General features: G+C 40.1%; 1 protein-coding gene across 7 annotated transcripts in view; it reads left to right on the top strand.

Moving 5' to 3' along the window:
* Positions 1-25,934, top strand: part of DLGAP1 (DLG associated protein 1) — a 286,294-nt gene that overhangs the window by 48,337 nt on the left and 212,023 nt on the right. For 5 of the 7 annotated variants that reach the window (XM_083450100.1, XM_083450103.1, XM_083450102.1 and 2 more), the window contains exon 3: positions 12,845-12,996. The exons of the other annotated variants lie outside the window; for them this stretch is intronic. The gene's annotated coding sequence lies outside the window, so the exon portion shown is untranslated. The remainder of the gene's footprint in view (positions 1-12,844; positions 12,997-25,934) is intronic. 7 annotated transcript variants of the gene reach the window in all.

Raw genomic sequence — 25,934 nt, 5'->3', positions numbered from 1 at the left:
AAAGAGCAAAAATACTTTGGTCAGGCAGTATTCTGCATATGAAATCAGATAAAATTAAGTAGAGCAGAAAGTTCTGTATTGGACATATAAAGCCCATTGGATGGAGCACCTCTATATGTTTACCTAGGTTCTAGGATTGGCAAGCGAAGACCCTATTTGTCCTGCTGCTGGTGGTGGCTTGCTGTGTGGGACATTCAGTAGAATCTGGATTAGGAATTCTGTCCTAGCTAGAAGTGTGGGTGTCTACTTCATTGCTAGGCCTTCCAGTGCCAGGTTAAGACACATCTATTTACTCAGGCATTTGGTGGGATTTAATTACATTGCCCAAGTTCTTAGAGTTATTAGGACCTGCTGCTGCCTTGTTGTTTTATTGTTCATAAAGGCTTTTCAAAAAATTGATGTCTTTGTGGGTTGTTGTTGTTTTTTGGTAGGTTTTATAATTTTAATGGTGTTTTCCAGATTGCTTGTATAATGTTTGTAAACCACTTTGTTTTATAAAGGGTGGTCTAGCAATTATGTAACTAAAATATATAAAGGTTGTCATAATTTGCCTAACAGTTTTCTTCCCTAAAGCTCTCATGTACCACAGTTCATTGCCCATGAAAGCTTACCCCATAATAAATTTGTTGGACTTCAGTGTGCCATCAGACTGTTGGTTTCATTACAGCAGAAAAAGAAGGGCTTCCCGTAGCAAACAGTTCTTTTCATAAAAAATAATAGATACAGGAACCCTTGGCATTCTTATCATTTTCTGATAAATGCAAGGTTCCCTACAATACAAATGTGTGAAGGTTTGAAGCAAATTGGTGTTTGGAAAGGTCTGATAATAATGGCGGACTGCATAGTTTATTTGTTTTTTATTTATTTGCTTCCACTTAGAACTCACCGTTCATCACCCAACGATTCTTACCCAGCAATTCCCTTCAAAATCATAATAACCATTGCAATATAAAAATGCAAAACATCACATAAAAATGCCTCAAATGATCATAACAACACAGCAGGCAACACATCAGTAGGCACCTGGCATTATTACTTCAATTCCACCCAAAAGCCTCAGCAAAGAGGTATAATCGTTCTTATAATTAGTAATATTTTTCATATGGAGACTTATGCAGTGTTTACTGGTAGTAGTAATCAAATACCCAACTGCTTGTGGGTGACATTTTTCATAGAGTCATAGAATTGTAGAGTTGGGAAGGACCTCGAGGGTCATGTGTCCCATCCCCTTGCAATGTAGGAATCTTAACTAAATCATCCATGACAGATGGCCATCCAACCTCTGCTTAAAAGCCTTCAGTGATGGAGAGTCCACTACCTTCTGAGGGAGTCTGTTCCACTGTCGAACAACTCTTACTATCAGAGCTGTTTTCTTCAACGCAAGTTAGCTTCCTCTCAACAAGATGCCTGAGTGAGGGCAGGAAGCACTGCTCCTGCTGTAGCCCTCACTTTGACCCCATGTAGTACCATGTATCTTTCTGGGCATCAGAATGAACAAAGCGTAACTTGCCCTGATTATTTGTAATAAGAGCCTGCTGAACCAGGCCAAGGACCCATCTAATCCAGCTTCCTGTTCTCAAGGTGGCCAGCCAGATGCCTGTAGAAAACTCACAAGCAGGACCTCCCACCCCCGTGTTTTCCAGCAGCTGGTACTCAGAAGCATTACTGTCTCCTACTTTGAAAGCAGAGTATAGCTATCATGGCTAGAATCCTCCATGAACTTGTCCAGCTCTCTTTTAAAGCCATTCAGTTTGGTGATCATCACTGCCTCCTGGGAAAGCAAGTTCCATAGTTTAAATAAGGCCTGTGTGAAGAAGTATTTTCTTTTCTCTCTGTCCTGGATCTTCTAAAATTCAACTTCACTGGATGTCCATGAGTTCTAGTATTAAGCGAAAGAGAGAAAGGTTTATTTATCTACAGTGGTACCTCGGTTTAAGTACTTAATTCGTTCTGGAGGTCTGTTCTTAACCTGAAACTGTTCTTAACCTGAAGCACCACTTTAGCTAATGCGGCCTCCTGCGGCCGCCACGCCGCCGGAGCACAATTTCTATTCTTATCCTGAAGCAAAGTTCTTAACCTGAAGCACTATTTCTGGGATAGCAGCGACTTTAACCTGAAGCGTATGTAACCTGAAGCGTATGTAACCCGAGGTACCACTGTACTTTCTCATACCGTGCATAATTTTAATAAACTGTCACGTCCCCTCTTGCTCACCTATTCTCTGAACTAAAAAGTCCCAAATGCTGCATCTTTTCCTCATAGGAGGCAGAACACCCATATATAGAAAGTTCCTTATCAGTAATCTTTCTCCTCCCCACTTGCTACAGTGTACACTCCATTCACCTGTCCCCTTTACTCTGCCAAGTTGCACATGTCCTGAACTTTCTGTTCTTGATCAAGTGGAATAGAAGAGCTGGATTGGGATTAGGAAACACCTGCAGCCCTCCCATGTCTTATTGCAATATTTGAATGTGTGCTGAGCCAAGGAGGAGGAAATTAGTATCTGAGCCAAGAGGGACCCCTCCATGTGAGGGTGCTCTGCTCATACACAGAATATGTTTCCCCTGGGGTTTGACCAGGCATCATCACACTGTTTATGCTTTTCAGTAAATTCTCTTTGCTTAAAGTATTAGACATTTCTAGGGGGGGGGGGGGCGGTTTGTTGTCATTTTTAAAAAAATAAATAAAAAGCTTGCTAAATCAATTGATGTAATTGAATCAAGTGCAACTCCCTGATGAGAACCAGCTTATTTTGAATCTAGTTAACCTTCATATGACTTTTTCTCCTAGAACTGCAACATAATTACATTTCAGATTAAGTTATTATGTGCATAATGGGTGACATCTTATCTTACGGAAATAAAACAACTATTAAGGATTATGTATGTGTTGGAGCACATATTTTTAAAGTATCTGTATAAGAGTTGTTAGAGACATAAATCTAAAAATGCCCTGTTGTCTTGACTGGTAACTTATTTTGTGAAATACTGAAATACTGTGTTAGGTGCTGTATGAACTCATGGGGAAATAGTGTCTTCCTTCAACTAGTTTAGTCTTTCAACATTTCTTTTTTTAAAAAATGGAGCTTCATTTAAGCTTTCTCCACATGTAAATTTTGTATTGTCTCCTGTATAACATTTCCCCCCATAATAATAATTTTAAAATTCCTCTTGCAACCAAATTCGTAACATTGAGTGCAAAAAATGAGTTGTGGATATAGATCTCAAATGTAGATTCACTCTTCTTGTTTGTTTCCCAAATCCCTGATCAATGGGATGGCTTGTGTTACCTAACCCACTCTGTAAAAAGCTATGCTCATAATTCATTTTAATGATGGCATAAGGAATATTAATTATTACTGTATTTTGATGAACGCATTGAGACCTGAGGCACATCAAACATGTAAAAGGAGTAACAAAGAAGAATATAATTATCCCTAATAGACAGAATGTGTTGAAGTAGCATACATTATGAATGTAATATTGTGGTTCAGATATTGTTACTGAAAGTATTTGGTACAATGACAGACAATTTTAAGTTGAAGTACTTGGATACACTTATAACACCCCCCCCCCCTCGTGAAAATGACTAAACTGAATTAAATCCAAGTATTTCAGATCCATTGGGATTTGGCTCAGACTGCATGTTCCTTGGTAGGAGGACATGGATAAAGTATTACGGGAAATAACTATAGATCATGGTATTTCACTTTCAGTAGACTATGACCATCTGACACATAAAGGCCAGAGTCCGCTAAGCATATCTCCTGCATTTCCATTTAGTTTATTTGTCCTTTAGGAAAGAACTATGATTGTCATTGTTGAGATATAGATGTGTATATGTGGGGGGGGGGGTGTTAAACTTTCTGGCTTTGTACCCCCAGTATGTGAACTGTAAATCAGGAAAGGTAATACCTTTAGCATGGGATTTGTAAACTTAAGCTAGTTTGTTTTAAACAGTGGTTTAATGTGAATATGTAGTGGCCTAACTTAATGTGTCATGTGAACAAGGGAGGGAAAGTGAACCTTGGGGTGAAGTGTCAAGACAGACTCTGGTTTGTTTTGATTATGAGGCAGGAACAGCAGATGTCAAGGAGGAGCACTGTGGAGACTTTTGAACAGCATGCACCAGCACCCTGGTTGTTCTCATAAAATAATTACATTACATCCCTTTATTACACTTATATTCCACCTTTCCTCCAAGAGGCTCAAAGTGGCATACATGGTTTTCCTCCTTCTCCATTTTATGCTGACAACAACCTTGTGAGGTAGTTTGGTCTGAGAAACTGTGACTGGTCCAAGGTCACCCAGCAGGCTTCCATAGCTGAATGGGAATTTCAACTCCAGTTTTCCAGGTCCTGGTCCAAGACTCTAATCACTATACCACAGGTAGGACCTGATCCCGCACAGCAATGGATCGTTTTCAGCTCCCTATGCAGGAGTAAAGGGGAAGAATGTCTTCTGTTTAGGTGAGATCAAACTGAACTCCCAGAGAGTTGCTAAATGCAATGTTTGGTGGTTCTTCTGGTGATTCACAGAAGCAAGAATGGGTGGGGGGCGCGATGATGGACGGACAGCATTTTTCTTGCACTTATTTTTAACTGCAATAGACAGTGCCCACAAACTCTAATTCACTGCTATTTTCTCCTTCTGCTAATCGAGTTTTTACTGTGAGTTGACATTAAGCCATTAGAATGTCATTCAAAGTCAGATAAAAAACTGACTTGATGAGATGCTGATTAGCTCATAAAAAGGAGGCATCCCAAAGTAATAATAGTATGTCTAGAAAGATTCATATGTGAGGGTGGGGTGGGGGGAGGCGAGAGAAAGGAGGAGCCACTCAGCCATAATTTTATCACTGTTTTAGTTGTCTCCTGTGGTTATATCTTGCAATATGTTGCTGATAATCATTGATTGCTTCCATCTTTGTTTCACTGACATTTGCAAAGTATGTTTAAATAATTGAAAAGCAAAAGGGAACCATTTTACAGATCCTGAGGTGTTATAATTCAGCATTTGTTGTGTTAACCAAAATCAAATATCTACCAAGGTGCATACAGTGGTACCTCTGGATGCGAACGGGATCTGTTCCGGAGTCCCGTTCGCATCCTGAGCAGAACGCAACCCGCATCTGCGCGTGCGTGGGTTGTGATTTGCCACTTCTGCACATGCATGTGACGTCATTTTGAGCACCTGCGCATGCGCGAGCGGCGAAACCCGGAAATAACCCGTACCGTTACTTCCCGGTCGCCGTGGAACGCAACCTGAAAACGTTCAACCTGAAACTACTTTAACCCGAGGTATGACTGTATAGAAATTTATCATCTAACAAAAGCTATGTGTTGACCAATATTGATGATAAGATACCATAACCATGGCTTCTGTCCCTCTTTAGTGTAAAGACAGCAACATTGTTGAGAAAGCTTCCTTCCCCAATCTTTTATTGCTTTTTGTTAACACCTGCCATTTAGGAACAATATGTCTGTTAGAACTGGCTGTGAGTTGCTATGCCGTAAGTAGTAAGAACGATAACGATAATTTTACCATTGCTCTGTTGTTTGTTAGCATTCACAAAGTCTAAACATACATATCAGAAAACATTTTTTGTGTTCCCAAGTTTTATTAAAATTGAGCAGGGTCTGTTGGACTGTATCTTATCCATTCCAGGTTAATCAGGCTGAAAGAGATTGAGAGATACGTAGAGAAAAAATGATAACTAGCTTTACTGTCGTCATGTAGGTTTTCTTGTTGTTTATTATTGCTTTTACTTGGCAGAAAGCTTTGAAGATGTGAAATCTCTTTGCTCCGAGCCTTGTTTTTCTTCCCTAAATAGAAGCCGATACATTTTCTTTGTAAGGATTTCCATACAATTATCATCCTCACTTCTTTTGTATGTTACTAAGAGTCTGAGAAGGGGATGCAGCTTGGAAACGTACCAGCCAATTCTCTCTTCCCAACCAATTACAGCTCTTTCCTGTTTGTTTCCAATAACCAAAGTGCTTCATTGTATTCCAAGTGCTGTAGAAAACACTTTTATCTGTCTAGCTCATAGATAGACTTCAGTCCATTAATTTCAATGGGTTTGCTCTGAGTATGAGTTCATTACATATAACCCATAGACATAGATATAAGGTTGATTTAGATGTATCCCATGTCTCTAGAATGTGTGAATAACAAATACTCTAGGATTTAACTACTCTTACATTTGTAAAGAGGCAGACACATAAGCTGGGGTTGAACTGGGCCACTTTTATTTAAACCTCATACAGTATTGAAATCAGCAGAGGGCGATGACTATGGGACGGGAACTAACTTCACTGTATAACTATAGCCATTGGGTGACCCGCCTTTGCCTAAGGAATTATGGCATGGCTTTCTAGCCTGTCCTGAATCTGAGGCTGAAGGTGAAGAAGGGAGGCTGTACCTTGTCACCACATCCCGGAACCCCAGAACCCCAGGTGGATAAGGGAGTTTGGCCTCAAAAAAAGTCCCCTATCTCACGCTCAGAACCACGGAATCCGAGAAGTGAGCCTCAGGGTCAACCCGTTACCTAAAAGATGCCTAAAGGATGTCACCAGGCTAAACAGTTTCTTTTCCTGCATCTAAACTGCAGCCCCCTCTGCAGGTCAGTAGGAAGATGTCATTGCTGACATCCACCAAATGGACTCCACCTGGCCTATACAGTTCAACCCCCATCCCCACCATATTTTCATGGTGGATTACTTAACCTCACTGGCCCTGAACTGCAAGCCAAACTTCCCTGTTGACTTCTGGGACTTGTCCTATTTATTCCCTTAGGATCAAGAGAACTGGTGAGCTCTTCTCAGCATATTTCAGACCACACTAAAGGAACAGCCAGCCAACATTGCTGGATAACTTGAAAACCAACATGGCTTGCAGGCACAGAATCTTTCCTTTAAGTATACCCAGCTCATTGACTGCCCAGGTGGGGAAGTTCTAGCACTATCCTGCCTGGAACCACAAAGGGAGCAACTGGTCCCAATGCATGCCTTGGCAGCCCCAACCACTGAACTGCCATTAACTGACTAAATTCCAGATTGTTGCCACCCAGGTAGACACCAGCAACTGGGGAGGTTCCAGCACTACCATGGCTGGAACTTAGGTGAGCTGCGGTAGATATAGCACCAATGTGAAATGACTGAACCCCAAATGAATCCGAATCCGAGCCCAAATTGTAGGGTGCCACTTTAATGAATACCCAGAATTGAAAATGTGTCAGTTGTGTAATATTCACTCTTAGATGTGTAATTATATTTATTGTGTGTGTGCGCACATGCACACAGTTCTTGCTATAATTATCATCACCACATCACCACCATCCTGGGTGCTTGTGATTTCTTACACACACAACGTCTTAAAATTATGTAACTATACACACTTCAAAACACACTTCAAAAACTTTGATTTCCATAAAAAAGAAGCCCCAAGGATTCCCAAGTTTTATTTACTTACACTTAATTCTTTTAAGTGTCTCAGTTTGTTAAGTAAACTAGTTGGGAGATATATATATATAAAAAACCAGATTAATTTTACTTTGCTGAACTTTACTAGGAAAATAACACTTTTAGCCTAGAACTTGAGGGTTATAGCAGAGGTGGATTAAGGGCAGCATGACTGGTTCTGCCACACTGGGCACCAAGCCTAGGGGGCACAACTATGACATAATGAGCTGAGCAGAATGGAAGGCAGGAGATGGAGGGCACCAAATTTTGGCCTCGCACAGGGTCCTGCTGAAATTTTAAAGACGAAACTCCACCCCTGGTTCTAAACAGTAAGGAGTTACTGGTTGTGCGGAAATCCATTGCTGAAGTAGTCACAGACAGATTAACTCCTTAATTAAGTCTGCTGCAAGAGATATACAACCCATGCCTTAATTAGATTAGACTACTGTAATGTGCTCTACATGGTGCTGCTCATGAAAACAGTTGAGCTCCAGTTGGTACAGAGTGCTGCTTCCTACTTTGTGTCAGCTGTCAGTCAGTATAATCTTATCACACCTGTGCCTAAACAGTTACACTGGTTACTTGCAAGCTTCTGGACTCAATTCCAATGTATTTGTTCTATAAAGCCTTAAATTATCAGGCTATATCCCGAAGGCATATGATGCAGGAACCTTGTTGAAGTTAAGCAGCTCTGAAAGGGTCAGTACCTAAATGCAAACCACTTAGGAACCCCATTTTTGCTGCCTTTAGCGATGTCGCGAGAGAAAGGCAAGGTATGCATGTTTTAATGTATTAAAGCATGTACAGAACTCATGTAGCCATACCATAACATACATTCTCTGAGATCCTCATGAAACATATTCCATTAAACAGTACAATAAAGGCTATTTAATTTTTAAAGTGCAGTTGAAATGCAATTTTTTTAAACTAGGAGGAATTTTAAAGTTGTATAAAAGGTCATCTGGTACCAAGGAGATCACAAAGATGATGCCAAGCAAAGCTGTCCACGAAGGCTGTTCTGTAACTCGGGTGCCACTGCCAGTAAAGCCATCTCCCTCCTGGTTGCCTGACTCTTTGCCAGATAGCTTTTACTAAATTTGGACGGAGTTTGGCAAAAGCTGGATATAGGAAAAAATAATAGCTTTTAGCTAACATTTGCATTTTTTATTTGAAATGAATTATCACAGCCATGATTCTTACATTCTTAAAATACTCAGTATTTCCAGCAGACAAAGGCTAACAATGCATGAATTAAAGTAGTATTGATCTCTGCCTTTTTTAGTGTTCACACAGAAACACTTAGCAAATATATATATATGTGGGATCTCATAGCTTGTTGTTCCTGTTGTTGTTGTAGGCATAATAAATATCATGTGAGCCATATGTCAGGATAGTCCATTTAGTGCTGTATTTCATGGTTAGTTAAGGTGGATGAGAAATTTCTTAAAACAATTGCACTTTCCATGCAGCTTACACTGGCAAAACCAAGCTTTGGTGACTCATTGTTCCAGTGCTGAAATTCCATCAAGGGGAAAAGGATTTGCTTTGAACAAAAATGTTTTAGTCAACAGAGAGAGCTAACATTTTAGAGCTATTAATCAGAGCAGTCAGCTGAATGTAGATTTAACTCTAGGATTTAGAAGATACGGCAACTGCAACTGTGCTCTGAAAAAACTGAGGATTGAAAATAGCAGATTGAGTTGCAGCATTTTTAAGCCCCCCCTCCCAAATTGGTTTACTTGTAATTCAGTTTACTGCTTGCAAAATTTGGTGTTATCTTAACATTTCACCAATGTTGCAGTTGCAATAGAAGTGTGACATGCTGTGTGTGTGTGTGTGTGTGTGTGTGTGAACTTAGTTATATTTTAGAATTCTCATTTGAATAAAATCCATGTTTCATCTTCAATTAATCTTAATCCTTTTATTTTATTTTTTACCCTAAGAGGAAATGGGCCTGTAGTGAACCATCTAGGTTTGTTGTTCTGGCAAAACGGCTTTTTAATCAGGCTCTGCTTGTACATTTCTTTTGCAGCCTGCCCCAATGTGATTCCCTCTAGATGTTGTTGGACTACATCTACAACTCTCCCCCAACCAGCATAGTCAATGGTCAGAGATTGTCGGAATTGTAGTCCAAAACATCTGTTGAAGTGAGCTGTCCTACTACATGCATTGGTTGACCATTGTTGGAGATTGAATGCTAGACTGAAAGAATCTTTGATCTAGTCCACCAATGCAATTCTTTTATTGTAAAGAACTTAAATTTCTTTGCTAACATTCACTAATTTAAATGGTGTTGCCTAGGAACAACCTGCAAATAAGCAGTTGTGGGTGGTGAAAAGCTTTCTTGAAGTGAGACAAATTTAAGACCTTGACAAATATTCCAATACTCTGCAACAAATGTCCATAGAATATATACATCTAATTTTTGCAATTTTTATGTATTAGTGTCCAGTAGTGATGCAATTTCAAGATGGTCTACTTATTTTTAGTAAAACAACAGACTCGTGTGACACCTTAGATTAACACCTTTATTATTGCATAATATACGTCTGTTAATTAGTTGACAAATTTCAGGATGTTTATAGTATTATCAGCATTGCTTTATGAATGATCTTTGTAATTATTTTACATTCATCTAAGCTTTAGCAGACATCACAATCCATATGTCTTGAATTTAATTTCTCTCTGACGTCATTGCTATATCAGGGTTTTCCATATTCTGAGCTCATTGACTCCTTGATGAGCTTATAAAGTTGTCCTTGACTCCAACCCAAATTCCTAGGAACGTAAATGAAATAAAGTCAAGAAATATCAATATGTAATGTATTCATGATCAATCACCAGTACTAGGAATCATAAGATGTAAAAAAAGGAAGTAAAACAAGTGAAAATAATGGTTTCTGTATACAGTTTTCTTAATAATAAAGAAGCATGGCCTGGGAATACTGTTGTATCATATTCAATACTCAGTGTCTGGGTAGAACGATGAGGGTGGAGATGCTCCTTCAAGTATACTGGGCCGAGGCTGTTTAGGGCTTTAAAGGTCAGCACCAACACTTTGAATTGTGCCCGGTAATGTACTGGGAGCCAATGTAGGTCTTTCAAGACCGGTGTTATGTGGTCTTGGTGGCCAATCCCAGTCACCAGTCGAGCTGCCGCATTCTGGATTAATTGTAGTCTCCAGGTCACCTTCAAACATGTAGAGCGTGTTGCAGTAGTCCAAGCGGGAGATAACTAGAGCATACACCACTCTGGCAAGACAGTCCACAGGCAGGTAGGGCCTCAGCCTGCGTACCAGATGGAGCTGGTAAACAGCTGCCCTGGACACAGAATTGACCTGTGCCTCCATGGACAGCTGTGAGTCCAAAATGACTCCCAGGTTGCGCACTTGGTCCTTCAGGGGCACAGTTACCCCTTTCAGGACCAGGGAGTCCCCCACACCCACCCACCCCTTGTCCCCCCAAAACAGTACTTCTGTCTTGTCAGGATTCAACCTCAATCTGTTAGCCACCACCCATCCTCCAACTGCCTCCAGGCACTCACACAGGACCTTTACTGCCTTCACTGGTTCTGATTTAAAAGAGAGCTGGGTATCATCTGCATGATCTCCCGATGATCTCTCCCAGCAGCTTCATATAGATGTTAAAAGCATGGGGGAGAGGACGGAACCCTGAGGCACCCCACAAGTGAGGGCCCAGGGATCTGAACACTCATCCCCCCCCTTTCTGAACAGGGCCCAGAAGGAAGGAGTGGAACCACTGTATAACAGTGCCCCCAGCTCCCAGCTCCTCTAGATGGTCCAGAAGGATGTTATGGTTGATGGTATCAATGGCTGCTGAGATCTAGCAGAACCAGGAAACAGCTCTCACCTTTGTGCCTAGCTCGCCGGAGATCATCAACCAGTGCAACCAAGGCAGTTTCAGTCCCATGATGAGGCCTGAATCCCGATTGGAAGGGATCCAAATGGTCCGCATCCTCCAGGTGTGCTTGGAGTTGTTCAGCAACCACTCGCTCAATCACCTTGCCCAAGAATGGAAGATTTGAGACTGGGCGATAGTTGGCCATATTGGCCGATTCTAAAGATATTTTTTTAAGAAGCGGTTTAATGACCGCCTCTTTCAGTGGGTCTGGGAATGCTCCCTCACAGAGGGAAGAATTCATCACCCTGCAGAGCCCATCACCCAGCCCTTCCCAGCTCGCTTTTATTAGCTAGGATGGGCAAGGATCAAGGAGACAGGTGGATGGTTTCACTTGTCCAAGCAGCCTGTCCACATCCTCGGAGGTAACAGATTGGAATTGATTCCATTCAACTAGACTAGACAGGACTCTAGCACTCTCCCACCCCAGCCCTGCTCCCACGGCGGAGTCTACCTCCTTCCGAATCTGAACGACTTTATCTGCAAAAAACTTTGCAAAATCGTTGCAGAAGATCTTGGGGTCTTTACAAGGCCCTGATGGCAAAGGTGGTTCTGTTAAATTGCAAACCACCTGAAAGAGTCTCCTGTTGCTATTTTCTGCAGATGCAATAGAGGCGGTGAAGAAAGTCCTCTTCACCTTCGCTATCGCCACTTGGTAGGCTCAATATTGAGCTCTAACCTGTGTCCTATCCAATTCAGAAAGAGTTTTCCACCACCGGCGCTCTAGCCGTCTCAGCGATTGTTTCCTCACCCTCAGCTCCAGGGAAAACCACGGGGCTGTCCGGGCTTCATGCAATCGGAGAGGGTGCTTCGGAGCCAGACAGTCAATAGCCTAAAGTCTTTCTACTCTTATTTTTTGTGATTTTTATTTTTGGCAAGTGTGTAAAGCTGAATGCACACAAGTTAAATATGTGTAAGTTGCAAGTTACATGTACTTGCCAACTCAGGATAGCATTCCACAAATCTGATGAAGTGACCCTTTTTTAGTCATTAAAGACATCTCAAGTCCCATGCTTCAACTACATGGCTGCCCACTGAAAACCATTTTTGCTAGCTTCAGTGAATATTTTCAAGAGGGATGTTATAATTTCTTTTATTTTCTTTTTTACTTCATAGGGTACAGTTAAGAGTTAGCAGACAAGCTTCATGTCAGTTATGATGCTGTGAGAAGCATTGTATATTAACCTTTGCATTATGATTTGTGAATTTGAGATTTTACTTTTACTAAGATGACCATGTATAATAAATACATCAATAATATAAATATGCATTTTGTAACTCTGAGAAGCACTGCCATAACTACAATATTTTATTTTTTTTCTATCAGGTTTGTCACTTTTTTGTTACCTCATAAAAAAATTTGCTTTTATAAAAGGTTATCCTGTAATGCAGAGTTTGTATTCATAAATTCCAAATGAATATGTGTACTCAGTGGATTTTTGTTTATTTGAAATTCTTTTTGCAGACAGACCTGCTTCAGAAAAAAAAGGGCCATATTTCTGAGGATTTCAAAAGGCTCTAAATTATCTTCATGGATACAAGCAAGTAGACAATGGCGGTCTAACCATCTGTTCAAGCTTCTTGAGGAAAAAGTCTGCCGTGGAAACATCATGAAAAGTAATGTAACTTCTGCAGATGGCCAGAATATTTTTAACCTGTATTTTAAAATCCAACTCCTTCTACACTATGAAAATTCTGCATATATTGTTAGCATTTACATTTTGAGGAGCAGGGGAAATAGCTATTCCCAGAATGGTAACCCTCTTCTCTCTATAAAATGACATGCAGCACAATCCAAGATGTGTTTACTAAGGAACAAGACACACTGATTTCAACTAAACTTACACCTTGGTGTGTTTAGTACTGCAGCATCGGAAGCAAAATAAATGTACTTTAGTGTATTACTCAACATAGAGTTTGTTCATTCATTTATTTTCATGAAGATGAACAATTAAGCAGTTGGTTGGGTTCTTGATCTGGAAAGTACACTGTCCACACAACCATTCTCTGATAATGGGCTAATTCTTTGCCTAATATATCTTGATTAAAAATATTCAAGTTTATAGCCCTGAGAGCAGCTTATAAATTCTCATGGTAAAATCACACAAATCTAGTACTGTTCTAGAAATTGCATAGTGTCCAAATGGAACTAGGACTATTCCAGAATCATTTTCTGCCCTCATCTTTTTCTTCCTCTACCCTTATTCTTCCCTGGTGTCATACCTGGCTTCAGCTCCCAAAATCCCATGAGCCTGTGATGTAAGCAATCACACCTTGATGTCAGTTTGCCAGGCAGCATGTCCTCTGTGGCACAGGAGTGGGTGTGGGAATCTAGATCTCACTCAGCTCATGATATAAAGGGGCTTCCTTTGCTGGCAGTCAGCAGATGTCAAACACCAACTCAAAGTCCTCTGGGGCAAGAGAGTAGGACTGAGCAGCTTGAATTCACTCAGCTCAATCAGTATTCCAATGTTGGCCGACGTTTAAATTAAAGTGTGTTTTTATTCTTCATAGCAATAACAACAAAAATAACAATATCATTTTATTTGGAGCTGAGGAAATTCCTTCTTGCATTTTTAGTAAAGGAATTATACAAATCTGAGAGCTTTTTGAAGGGGTTGCTTTCACATGGCATGTAAGTACTGTCTTCCTCTATACACACACACACACACACACACACACACACACACACACACACATTCTTGCACTCCTGTTGCACGTTATCCACCTCTGAAAATTGCTAGGTTTCTACCCCCTCTTTGTAAAATTCTTCATTTAGTGGAGTATAGTTATGCCTATGATGTGCATAATGATTCAGGTCTTTTGTTTGGAGGTCTCTGCATTAGAATAAAACATCTGCATGTTCATTTGTTGGATTGTTTGGACCCTTAATTAGATAACTGTTTTTCACTAAATTCTCTATTTAAAAACCCATTGTGGTGTCAAAGAATTTATAATAAAGTCTATATAACTGAGTTGTGTCCAGCTGTTAAGTTTAGTGGGTTTCCAATCCATAGCATAAATTTTGATTTGAGTTAAATATCCTTGTAAAACACTGTACGTTCTTGGAAATTATAGAGTTGCTGAGATAGAAGCAGTTTGTCATCCAGTCTACTGCACCAAGGCAGGTTTAATGCATCACCTAGATTATATGGTTCCACATAAATAAAGCAACAGTAATGAAGGTACACTATGCTGAGTGGAGGGTGGGGCCTTGAAAGATTAGGATAGATGTAGCAAAAGCAAATTTGGCAACAGATGTGCTTTGAGGCTGGAAGAAACACTGGCACAGGAATAGGGAAGGAGTCCAGGGATATACTGAAGGAATACAGGTATGGTAAAGCAGAGATGTAGAAGGGCTGTTTCTACTTTATAAGTATCAGAGAGAGCAGAGGGCCACACACAGGTGGAGAACTGAAGAGAGGAGCAGAAAGAAATGTGAAAGCACCTTGTGAGAACCATTAGGGTGTTGTTGGAAGGAGAGGGAAGAGATAAGGTATCCTCTGTCCTACTTGATAATGAGTTGTGGCTCTTGTGTCCAAGAGCAGAGACCAAGAGCCACTTTAAGCCATGTCCTCTGAGAGAGCTAATAACACTGTGGTCCCTTGGGGAACACCAGAGGGTACTATCCACATCATATGCTGGGCGAGGAATGACGATCCGGAACCATCACTTGTGAGTTACTAGCTTGTAAAAGATATTCTGGTCGGGTTTATATATACGTATTCTGAAGTGGTGAGAAGTGACATATTTCAAAAGGTTTTACATAACTTTCACTCTCAACATGTTGCAATTTGTGCCAGCCCTCACATTATATAAATGTCTATCTTGCTTTTTTAATAACTTCATTTAGAGGAGCTCTGGTGCTCTCGCACTAATTCAAAAGGAATATTTAATGGATCTTTTTAAAGCATTTCATTGTAGTTACTTTGTGGTAAACTAAGCCTGCATGAAAATGAGGGGGGGAAATGCATGTCGTTGTTTTTTTTAAAAGGGGTGCTCTCCAGCATATTGGAGCTGATCACAACTTACATAAGCAAACCATCTGTAAACCCTACGCATTGGCCATGTTGAAAGGGAAGAAAATGAAAAGGTAAACAGGACCCAGTGCTCACTGATGCAGTACTTTTTGCTGTAGCTCAGTGGGTATCTGCAGAGGTTCAACACAGAAGTGTAAAGAATAAAAATAATATTCTTTGCTCTGCTACTTCTTCGAGCTGGTTCTTGAATTGATTTGATTTTAAGGAACTTGCAAGCTTTTCAAGCTCCTGAAGGAGTGTTTAACTTTGAAACATATTGTGCGGCAGTAAGAGGAACCACTCCACAAAGTTTATTAAGCCTGCCAGATTATTATTATTACTTACTGAATTTGTATACCACCCTATACCTGGAGGTCTCAGGACAGTTCATAGAATTGCAGAAATAGGCCCAGGGGCTTATTTTTGTAGGCTGGGGGACTAAAAAGGGAGTGATGGTTTCTTTCTTTCTTACCTTAAAACAATTAAGAGTGGTGTGCATTTTAGTTTGTAATTATTTTTATTTTTTTTAAACTGTCACTTCACTCTAGCTTTTCTTTCTGGTGGTTGATTGTGGCCTCTAATGCACCATACAAGCCTAGACCATTCAGTAGTTCTTACTGGTCTCTAATAGGCCTTACAGAATGAGGATATCCAGAATGCTGCCTGTGGACTTCTAAAGAGCTCGTATGGGGTAAGGGGTGGGGTAAGAGAGAGAAGCTGTTGTTGTTAAAGCAAGTAGAGCAATGTAAGATGTCAAAAAATAATAATCCCAACTATATGAAATTTAACTTTTAAAAATAATCCTCCGCTGCTGTTCTTTACAACAACAACAACAACAACAACAACAATCCAACGCTATTCAAGAACAATTGGGTCTGCCTCATTTCTTCCAAAACCCATCAGTTTAGACAAGCGTATAGACCAGAAAATAAAGGTATATGGCACAGAAAAGCACAGAAAGTGATAGATTGACACAGGGCTTTGTGAGGGCCCTGATCCGACTGGGTTTTTATTTTTGTGTGTTTGGAGCAGGGGATTAAATCACACTTTGATTTGGGAGGACAGGAGACCCCTGAATCATTCTGATTTGCCTCATTATTCGGGTCCTACATCCCTAATATGTGTGTTTAGTAGTTCATGGCTGAACAGTTGGCATGCTTTTGTTCTTGTACATTAACAAGTATCAAGGAGATACTTCATTGTCTTTTTGAACCACAATTTCCCCATGATACCTGCCCTTCATTGCTTAATATGTTTGTGAATTCCTTTCTGTTATCCCCTACTGTCTTAGTAGAGATGCTATGCCAATTCTAGATTCTGCATAGGTCCTGGCAGAGGTAAATCAATGTTCAGTAGCAATACTTTGAATTCTATTCTAAAAGAAAAGTGAAAGATTGCTTTTTCTTCAAAATGTTGTACGTAATCCCAACTATAGTATCTGCCACTGGAAGTAATAATGCAACTTGTTTACAGCATCAATTTGCTTCCATTTTAAGGAACCTTTTTATCAGTAGCCCTTTCTCTTCCTCCTCTTCCTCTTTGTTAAATGTAGTTACAGAATGTTGTTAGATTCAGTGTAGCAGAATATGGGGCAGAGCATTCAAAAAGAGAGATCCCCCTTAGGGTTTTTCTTTCCAGTGTACCCATGTGACATGTCTGCATTAGATATGGAAGCTTCAACAGCACTTTCTTAAGAAACTAAGGATTGTAAAGTGAATGTTTCCACTCTTGCTTGCTGCATTGCCTGCAGCATCATTCTTAGAGCAAGATATGTGGTGAGAGAGAGCAGTGAGCATGAATAACAGGAGAATGAAAACACACTGAAAATCTGGGTTCTTTCTGATAAGTTTCAATTCCCCATCACATTCTCCACAATCACATTTCCCGCATACTGAAGTAGAATTTTTAATATTTGCTAGGTTTAGGGGTTGTTGTTTTTTATTGGTGCTAAAACGTGTTAACGATAATGGCAGTGTTATATTTAAACTAAAGGAGAAGAAATCAGTACAATAATATGCTGGATCTGAAAGAATGAGGAAAATGTTAAGAGAACTCCAGTGCAAGCTCCCAGTTTTAAACTCAAGATCAGCTTGATGTATATATATTTGTGCTAGGCTGCAGGGTCCGCAAGCATACAAGCAGTAGCAGTCGGTGGGGTGAGGCGGCAGCACTTACCTGACCTCCCATCCACTCACATTGCTGCAGTGAACTGGGAGGGAAAGGGGTGGGGAGGAAATGAGGAAGTGCAGTACAAATGCATTGGCAGGAGTGCTGGTTTGGCTCCGCTAGTGTGTTTGCACTGCCACCACCTCACCTCACTGCCACTTTGCTCCTCACCTTCCCAATATACCTCAGGGATGCAGCTGATTGGGGAGGGTCAGGTGAGTGCTTCCAGCCCACCCACCAGAAACCAATCCAGTCCTTCAACAGGAAGGCTGCTGTAATTAACCTGCTGCAGTAGCTTAAGCTTTCAAGCAAATTTCAAAGGGAATCTGGGTGGGGTTTTTTTCTCACACTGGGTTGTATCAGCATGTGGTGCATGTGTTTGTGTGTGTGCATGGAAGCTTTATGAAGAAAATGCAACTTCCCAATTTGTGTGTGTGTCTAAAAAACGAGAGCAAAAAGAGCATATGCCATTTTTCACTCTGCTTAGCTCTTTACTCTAGATGAGTTCAGCCCTGGACAGTCACTTTCTAACTTTGAGAGCCATCTTTTTAAGATTGATGGCGCAGTATTATGTCATCAACATGAGTAGCTCTCACTTTTCCCACAGCTGCTGCATTTAGTTTTGTGATCTCTCTCTCTCTCTCTCTCTCTCCAATCTTCCGGACCTCTTTCTTCAGTTTTTCTTATTCAAAGTCTGCAGTGTTGATATATGCTTCATTTAATATAGTTCCAGTAACTAGCTGATGACGATAGCATGTTGAAATCTCTGCAACGTTTCCTTTGCTATTAGCATGCAGGACATCAAAGCTCCCTTTAGTGTCTTTATAAACATTGTCTGAAGCTTTAAAACATAGTGATTCCAGAGAGAATGTTCTCATCTTTATCTGTAGAAGGGAAAGCAGTTTGAAAGCAGTGCAAGTGTAATCATTTCCACATTTGCCCTTTTAACTGCGTAGCTTTATCCCAGAACTTTCAACTAAAAAGTGGGGAGGGGATAATGATGGAGGTGAAGAAGAAACGTTTCCAAATGTGCAACAGAATATACTCCCACAGGTATTTATAGAATGACACAATTACATTCAGAGCTAAGATCTATCGGTAATCTGAAAGCAAGAATAGCTTCATGAAGGTCTCAGCTGGTAGAGGATCAGTGCCTGGACTTTGTATTTAAAGCATTGAGCTTCATGCAATGTCTAGAGTCTAAGCCAAGGGCGGATTTTTGTAGCTCATGTTGGTGAAAATCCGACTTAACCACAGCATTGTCTTAGGAGAGCTCTTTCATAACAGCTGGCCTCCCAACATTGCACACATTACAGGTATTTCCCCAAAATACTTGACTGAAAATATATAGTTCTTCCTTATTTTTGTATTCATGTTGAAGGATGTCATAAAGAGACAGCTGAGAGGATGTCACTGTGTAACACAGTTGAGCAACATAAATTGAAAGTGTCAGTTTGAATTAATTGTTCCACGTGCCTGGGCTGGACTTTGAATTTTGTTCAGATAGTGAGAGGGGTAATTTTCAAGTGCCACTTTTGAAATAAACAAGAGTTCAGAAGTGTAATTAGAATTCTACTTCCCTTTTAGCTGGGAATGGCAAAAGTTTTGTGATTGGCTCCCGTTCAGATAATTGTTTTCCTAATAGGATAAAAGTAAAGTGCTTGCTGAGAATGTATGCTTCTTATAGAAACAGGTATCTCTCTTGCACATCATTGGAGAAAGACAAGAACACCACAGTATAAACCAGCATGGCTTTGAAAAATGCAAGAACAGCCATACTTTTTCAGATTATACTTTCTATTGCATTGGAAAATGGGGTAGTAGCAGGTTTAATTTTCAGAGTGTGCACACTGAATAATTTAATGTGGCTTATAAAACATAAAGAAATTACATTTAAATATGCTGGCCATGACATGAAAAAGCACTATCTAGTCTCTCTCTCTCTCTCTCTCTCTCTCTCTCTCTCTGTGTGTGTGTGTGTGTGTGCCACAATAGTCTTGATTGGACCTCCCATATCCACAAATTGAATAGCAGCCATGAGGATGAGTATTAGGGCCTTATCAGGACTATTCTTCTGTGTGATGATCGGTTAACCCTTTTCCCATGTCATGTTCCCCATGAAAATCACCCCCATTGGCTTTTTGACTCTCTATGCAGAGGTCAAATAGCAATTCAGTGTCTTGTCTCTCTCTTTGTCAGGAACTTTTAAGTTTATAAAGCTTCTATGTCATTTGAAAAGCTTTAACCAGCAAGTGCAGTTATAACAGTCTTCAGTTATTTTGAAATATATGTGCATCTTTAAGGAATCCTTGTCCATGTCTGATCCAATAATGTGTACTTACATTCTTAGAGAGAAAGAAGGGGATGGGGAGAGATTTGCAATTTATATTAATAGATTATTATGCTTGAAGCAATTCTGTGGGAAAGTTGCCAGATCTTCCATAGATCAATAAAAACATACCTGTCTTGATAACGCAAAGACATTTTCCAAGTTCTATGGCAAGCAGAATGGTAAGAGAAAGACAACATGTGTTGCTTGATATGCCTGGATGTGAAACAGAAAAACACTACTCTCTCTTTGCCTAAGTGTGTGTGTATACAAACACACTGTTCTGACCTTGAAGTGTAAACAAAAAGTTTTTAGGGTACCATATCAAGCATCTTGAAAGCTGGGCACAATGGGAAGTTGAGATGTATTGTTTTATTTTCACCATATAATCCAAGTTCCTTTTATATATACTACTGTATACTCCACCATCAGCACTTGTGTTATTTCTTAGCCTCCATAAGGCAAGGGGCAAAAGGTCGGGATTCATTTTCAGAGAAAGGAGCAGAAAGGAATAAAAAGAATAAAAGATCAGAAAGGAACTAATGGATTTTTTTTAAAAAAATCCATTTTAGAAAGAAATAGATAACATTATTCTTTTAAAGTCCTTGCTTCGTCTATCTTTTGTCCATAGATCACTGGTTTGGAGTTATAAATATAAAATAAAGTGACTGCTGTATGCTCAATAAAATTTATTTTAATACAGCTAATTGTATTGTTATAATTAGCCATAATATTTCCATTTGGGATAACACTAAAATTAGAATGTACTTGTATAACTTAACAACTGGTATGTATGCTTGGTTAGCAATTTTACCTATGATTATGCTTTGGGAAATCTTCAAACATTGCATTGAATTTTAATTGATATGAAGAAAACTGTGTTGATTAATTTGGGATAAACGCAAGCTGGTTTGCAAACCACACACATTTCTAGTGAAGCAACATGACATTTTGGCAAAGGTACACAAATGAATTCCAAAAGCTCGTTTGCCCACTATAACATTTTAATAACAATTTGGTCACCATTTTTCAACCTTTGTAGTAAGCAGCCAGACTTCTGAGTAAGTACAGAAGTAGCAATGTAGCTGGAGGGTTTATGATAATTCCATAAGCAGAGAAGTGTCTCTGCAAGGGAGAGATAAACAGCAACTAATCCTCATAATTCCCTACTGATAGCCTATCCATCTCTGGTATAAATTAGAAAGCCTAGAGATTAGAAAAGCTAGGCTGGGTGTAGCTCACAGCATTAATCACAGTATTAGGTCAACAGTATGCTGAAATGCTGTGTCTTTGCAGCTGGTGTTACACTACAGGTTGAGTAATGCAGCTTAAAATAAAGGTTGATTGATTGTTTGATGGGTCAAACTGTTGTAATATGGTTTTTCCTGAGACCTTTGTTTCATACGCTGAATGAAACCTGCTCTGATTCTATTGTTTTTGAAGCTCTTGAGATGCCCACTTCATGCTAAGTAACTGTCTGTCTTGGCACAAAAAGTTTGATTCTACTGCAGCACTACTTTAGTATTCCAGAATGAACTGTTCATTTTAGATTTACTTTGGACCAAGATGGGCATTTGGGTCTTGAAACTGGTGTGCATATTTTGTTGAAGCATGATATAAGCTTGCACACATCATAGAGTTAAATGCACCCTTTTTATCAACAGAATATTTTCAGGAAGCTTCTCCCACGCACGCACGCATGCGAAGCATCTAATTAATTTTTACAGAATGTGTTGATAAAACATCCATTACAGTCCAAAAGCTATGGTGATGCAGTGTTCCAATTACGCATTCACTTTTGGGAGATTAGCTGTTCATGAAAATTCTCTACTAGCCACTCGAGGCAAAAAACTGTTCAGGGATACTCACACAAACCTCAGTGAAAATGCCTTTTGAATGGTGAAACTTCACCTTGTACAAAAGGATCACTAAACATGGCCATATCATTGTTTCTTCTTCTTCTTCTTCTTCTTCTTCTTCTTCTTCTTCTTCTTCTTCTTCTTCTTCTTCTAGCTCCATTACCCAATTCAGCATCATGTGCAATCCTCTATCTACTAACCAGCACTACATCTATTAAAACAAATGGGGCAGTGCAGGGTGCACTTTACCTTGTGGGTCTATGCTGACAGTTCGGTGTAATTACTTTACTGAAGGGAGCTGGCATGCAGAGCAGGCAAGTTGATTAGGTGGCAGGCCCAGGAAACCAACAACCTGCAAAGGTGCCCCAGGGAAAATAGGAGGCATTTGTGGGGAGAGGGGGGAAATTCCAGTGTCAGACTTCACTTGCTCAGCTGTACTACTGTACTGTACAGTACTACTTTTGAAGCTCTGTCAGCAGTGGTGCTGAAGAGGGGACATGCCAGGGTTCTTTGAGGGTGTAGTGGGGGAGAACTAAGGGGCAAGGGACTTGGATTCCCAGTTCTCTGGCATGCTCTTTTTTCCTCCTCCTTTTGACCATCCTTTATCATAAGGTTCCAGAGAAGGTTACAGTGATTTAAACATTCGATACTATTATAAGTTAAGACAACCTATAATTAGAGGAATGGGGTGAATCACAGGAAGGGCCAGAGCAAAGAAGTACTCCCTGACCTGGGAGCACCAAACTTTACTTTCAGCAGACATATTTAGGATTGTGCTGGGAGCAAGCATTACTGAACTTAGTAGATACTGAAATCTTAATATATCTGTATAGTTTGTGCTGTTGGCTATGTCAAGGACAGGAGGAAAAGGTGAAAAAGCTGTTTGAAGGACTTTTTAATTGGCGCTCTTTGGGCGGTATATAGCTATAGATGTGCTACCACAGGGTTAGGATTACTAATGTTTTTAATATTTGATGTCTTACTGTGTTCTTATTTGTTGGAAGCTGCCCAGTGTGGCTGGGGTAACCCAGTTGGATGGGTGGCATATAAATTAGTCGTGTCTGACTCTTCATGACCCCATGGACCAGAGCACGCCAGGCACTTCTGTCTTCCATTGTCTCCCGCAGTTTGGTCAAACTCATGCTGGTTGCTTCGAGAACACTATCCAACCATCTCATCCTCTGTCGTCCCCTTCTCCTTGTGCCCTCCATCTTTCCCAACATCAGGGTCTTTTCCAGGGAGTCTTCTCATGAGGTGGCCAAAGTATTGGAGCCTCAGCTTCAGGATCTGTCCTTCCAGTGAGCACTCAGGGCTGATTTCCTTCAGAATGGATAGGTTTGATCTTCTTGCAGTCCATGGGACTCTCAAGTCTCCTCCACCACCATAATTCAAAAGCATCAATTATTCGGCGATCAACCTTCTTTATGATCCAGCTCTCACTTCCATACATCACTACTGGGAAAACCATAGCTTTGAGTATATGGGCCTTTGTTAGCAAGGTGATGTCTCTGCTTTTTAAAATGCTGTCTAGGTTTGTCATTGCTTTCCTCCCAAGAAGCAGGCGTCTCTTAATTTCGTGGCTGCTGTCACCATCTGCAGTGATCATGGAGCCCAAGAAAGTAAAATCTCTCACTGCCTCCATTTCTTCCCCTTCTATTTGACAGGAGGTGATGGGACCAGTGGCCATGATCTTCGTGTTTTTTGATGTTGAGCTTCAGACCCTATTTTGCGCTGTCCTCTTTCACCCTCATTAAAAGGTTCTTTAATTCCTCCTCACTTTATCCCCTGCCCTATGTATGCCCCCATATCACCCCAAAATCTGCTCAGGAAGGTTGAGGGAACCCCAGAGGAGGAGGAGGTGGAGATGGTTCTGTTGTGCAAGAATAAATCCTTGCACTAATGGACTGATCTGTTTAACACTACATTGACTACAACCCTTTATGTGCATTAAAACTGAAAACAATATGGTTGGTGTTAATTGGAGCAACAGCACAAGAGGGCTGTTGTGCTCATTTCCTGCTTGTGGGTTTCTCGTTTACCCAGTGTGGGAAGCAGGCTGCTGAGCTAAATCCAGCCTGATCCAGTATGGCTCTTATTTATTTAAAATACATTTATATCATTTTTAAATATAAAAACCTTCTCAAGGCAGTTTAGAAAATAAAAGGCTTTAAAAATATGCAGCAGCAAAATACAGATGAAACACAATTAAACCATTCAGATGAAAGCATAAAAATAACATTCCAAGTCAAAACCAAAGATCCCCTGGGGGGATTTTGCTTGTGGCAGAACTGTGACATGAAAATAGGCATTTTCTCCAGTTGCACCTGTATTTTCTACAGAATGCACTCTCTTCTGTCATTTTTGAGGCAGCAACCATCAGTTGCTTCATATGTTTTGTGAAGACTTATCCTTTTGCTCAGGCTTTCCCTGACTTATAAGACCAGACCTATATACTGACTGCCCAAATTTCTGTTTTATTTCTTTTCATAAGCTTTTGCATTGTTGTTTTATTTGTTTTAGACTGTATTTTTTATGATACTGGGTTTTTTTAAAATATTGCACACCACTTAGATTTCTAGACTATTAAGTAGTTCATAAATGCTTTATTAAAATAAAGACAGCAGAAATTAAAAGCAGGCTGAAATGCAGGATTAAAAATCAGACTTTAAAAATAAAGAAGGAAACAGGTATACTTCCCAAGGAAGGGCATTTCATAAGTATGGGGCCGCCATAGGCCCTTGTATTATTCCCACCAATCTGATAGACCTGTGGATATTTGAGCCATTGTGATTATTCTTAGGACCTGGGCAAGTTAATGCAGGAATATGAAGTCCTTCAAATAACCTGGTCCCAAGCCTTTAGAATTTCAGAGCTAATCATCAGTGCCTACATTTACCCTGGAAACAAATTAACAACTGGTGCAGTATTGTCAGCCCTTTAGCAACAATATTGCCAAAGGGCTGAATGTGACACAATGGGTTAAGGAAACCTAGTTTTTCAGAAGTTATAGTGAAAGTGGTTAATAATTATGATAGCAACATTATTTTAGCAAGTATTTCAAAGGAGAGGAAAATATTGCAAAAAGCACTGCTACTAAATATTATGTTTTATTGGTGCTGAATGCCTATGAGAGACATTTGCTATAAATCTAGCACAGTGGAGTGTTTTACAAGAGTCATCATATTTCTCAAGCTTTATTATACTTTCATTTCCCCATCATTATTTTTTATTCTTCCTGAGACTCAAACCCTTTCATTCAAGTAAAAAAGGTGTATCTTCTAAGCACATCATTTCTCATCCTGAGAATTCTCTTCTTTCTCTCTAATTACCCCCTCCTCTCCCTCACATTACTCCCAACCATTTTCAGCTACTGTTAGGAGGACCTCTGCTACAGAGCTGGGGTTTTAAGCCAGCAAATTAAAATGGAAGGAAGCAAAAGTTCAGGGGAGTGTGCACAAAATCTCTGTAGCTGTAAAGAGTTGTAAAGTAATCTTAGTTAGCCAGGCCTAGTGACATCTCAGCACTGCATGGTCCATACAGAATCTCAGCAGCATCCTTTATGTTGGCCCACAGTGCTAATCCCCAGTCCTTAAGAAGCATACTATTCCCTTGCCCCAACAAAAGTTTGTTTATGGCCTCTAGCCCTGGTGAATGTATGCTGGTTGTAGACTGTGGAACAAAGGTTATTGACCCCTGTGTGGAGTAAAATATTTGATAACAGTGGCCCTTAGTGGTAGTGTCTGCGGTATCCTAGGTGGGAGGTGGTGTGGCACCCCTGAATATGTGAAGATGGTGTCTTGGGTCCAAACTATTAGAAACAGATGCATCTGGAGTGTGTGAATGTTTGGGATACTAATTTTTTTTCTGTGTTAGGCAATTTTCTCTCCTGTTTAGCTTTAAGCTGTTGGTTTATTTGTCTTATTTTATGCAGACTTGTATAGATTGATTTTTTTTTTTAAAAAAAGATATTATTTCTAATTGTTTCTAATGTATCTTTCTTATACTTGTCTACTTGATTTGTTGTGGGCACAGTTTTGTGGGGAAGCAGCATACAAATAAAAATAGATGATTGTTATACTGAATGGCAGCCAAGGAAGGGAAGGTCTGTGCCTCTACAGATTGCCACTGCTTGAGAGCAAGTGAGTGAAAATTAGCCCAGTCTGCTTGTATGGCCCTGTGTTG

The sequence above is a fragment of the Podarcis tiliguerta genome, assembly GCF_965153285.1.
Source record: "Podarcis tiliguerta genome assembly, chromosome: 7".
NCBI classification, from domain to species: domain Eukaryota; kingdom Metazoa; phylum Chordata; class Lepidosauria; order Squamata; family Lacertidae; genus Podarcis; species Podarcis tiliguerta.
Note: the sequence above shows the minus strand (reverse complement) of the source record. Positions and strands in the feature narration are given on the sequence as shown.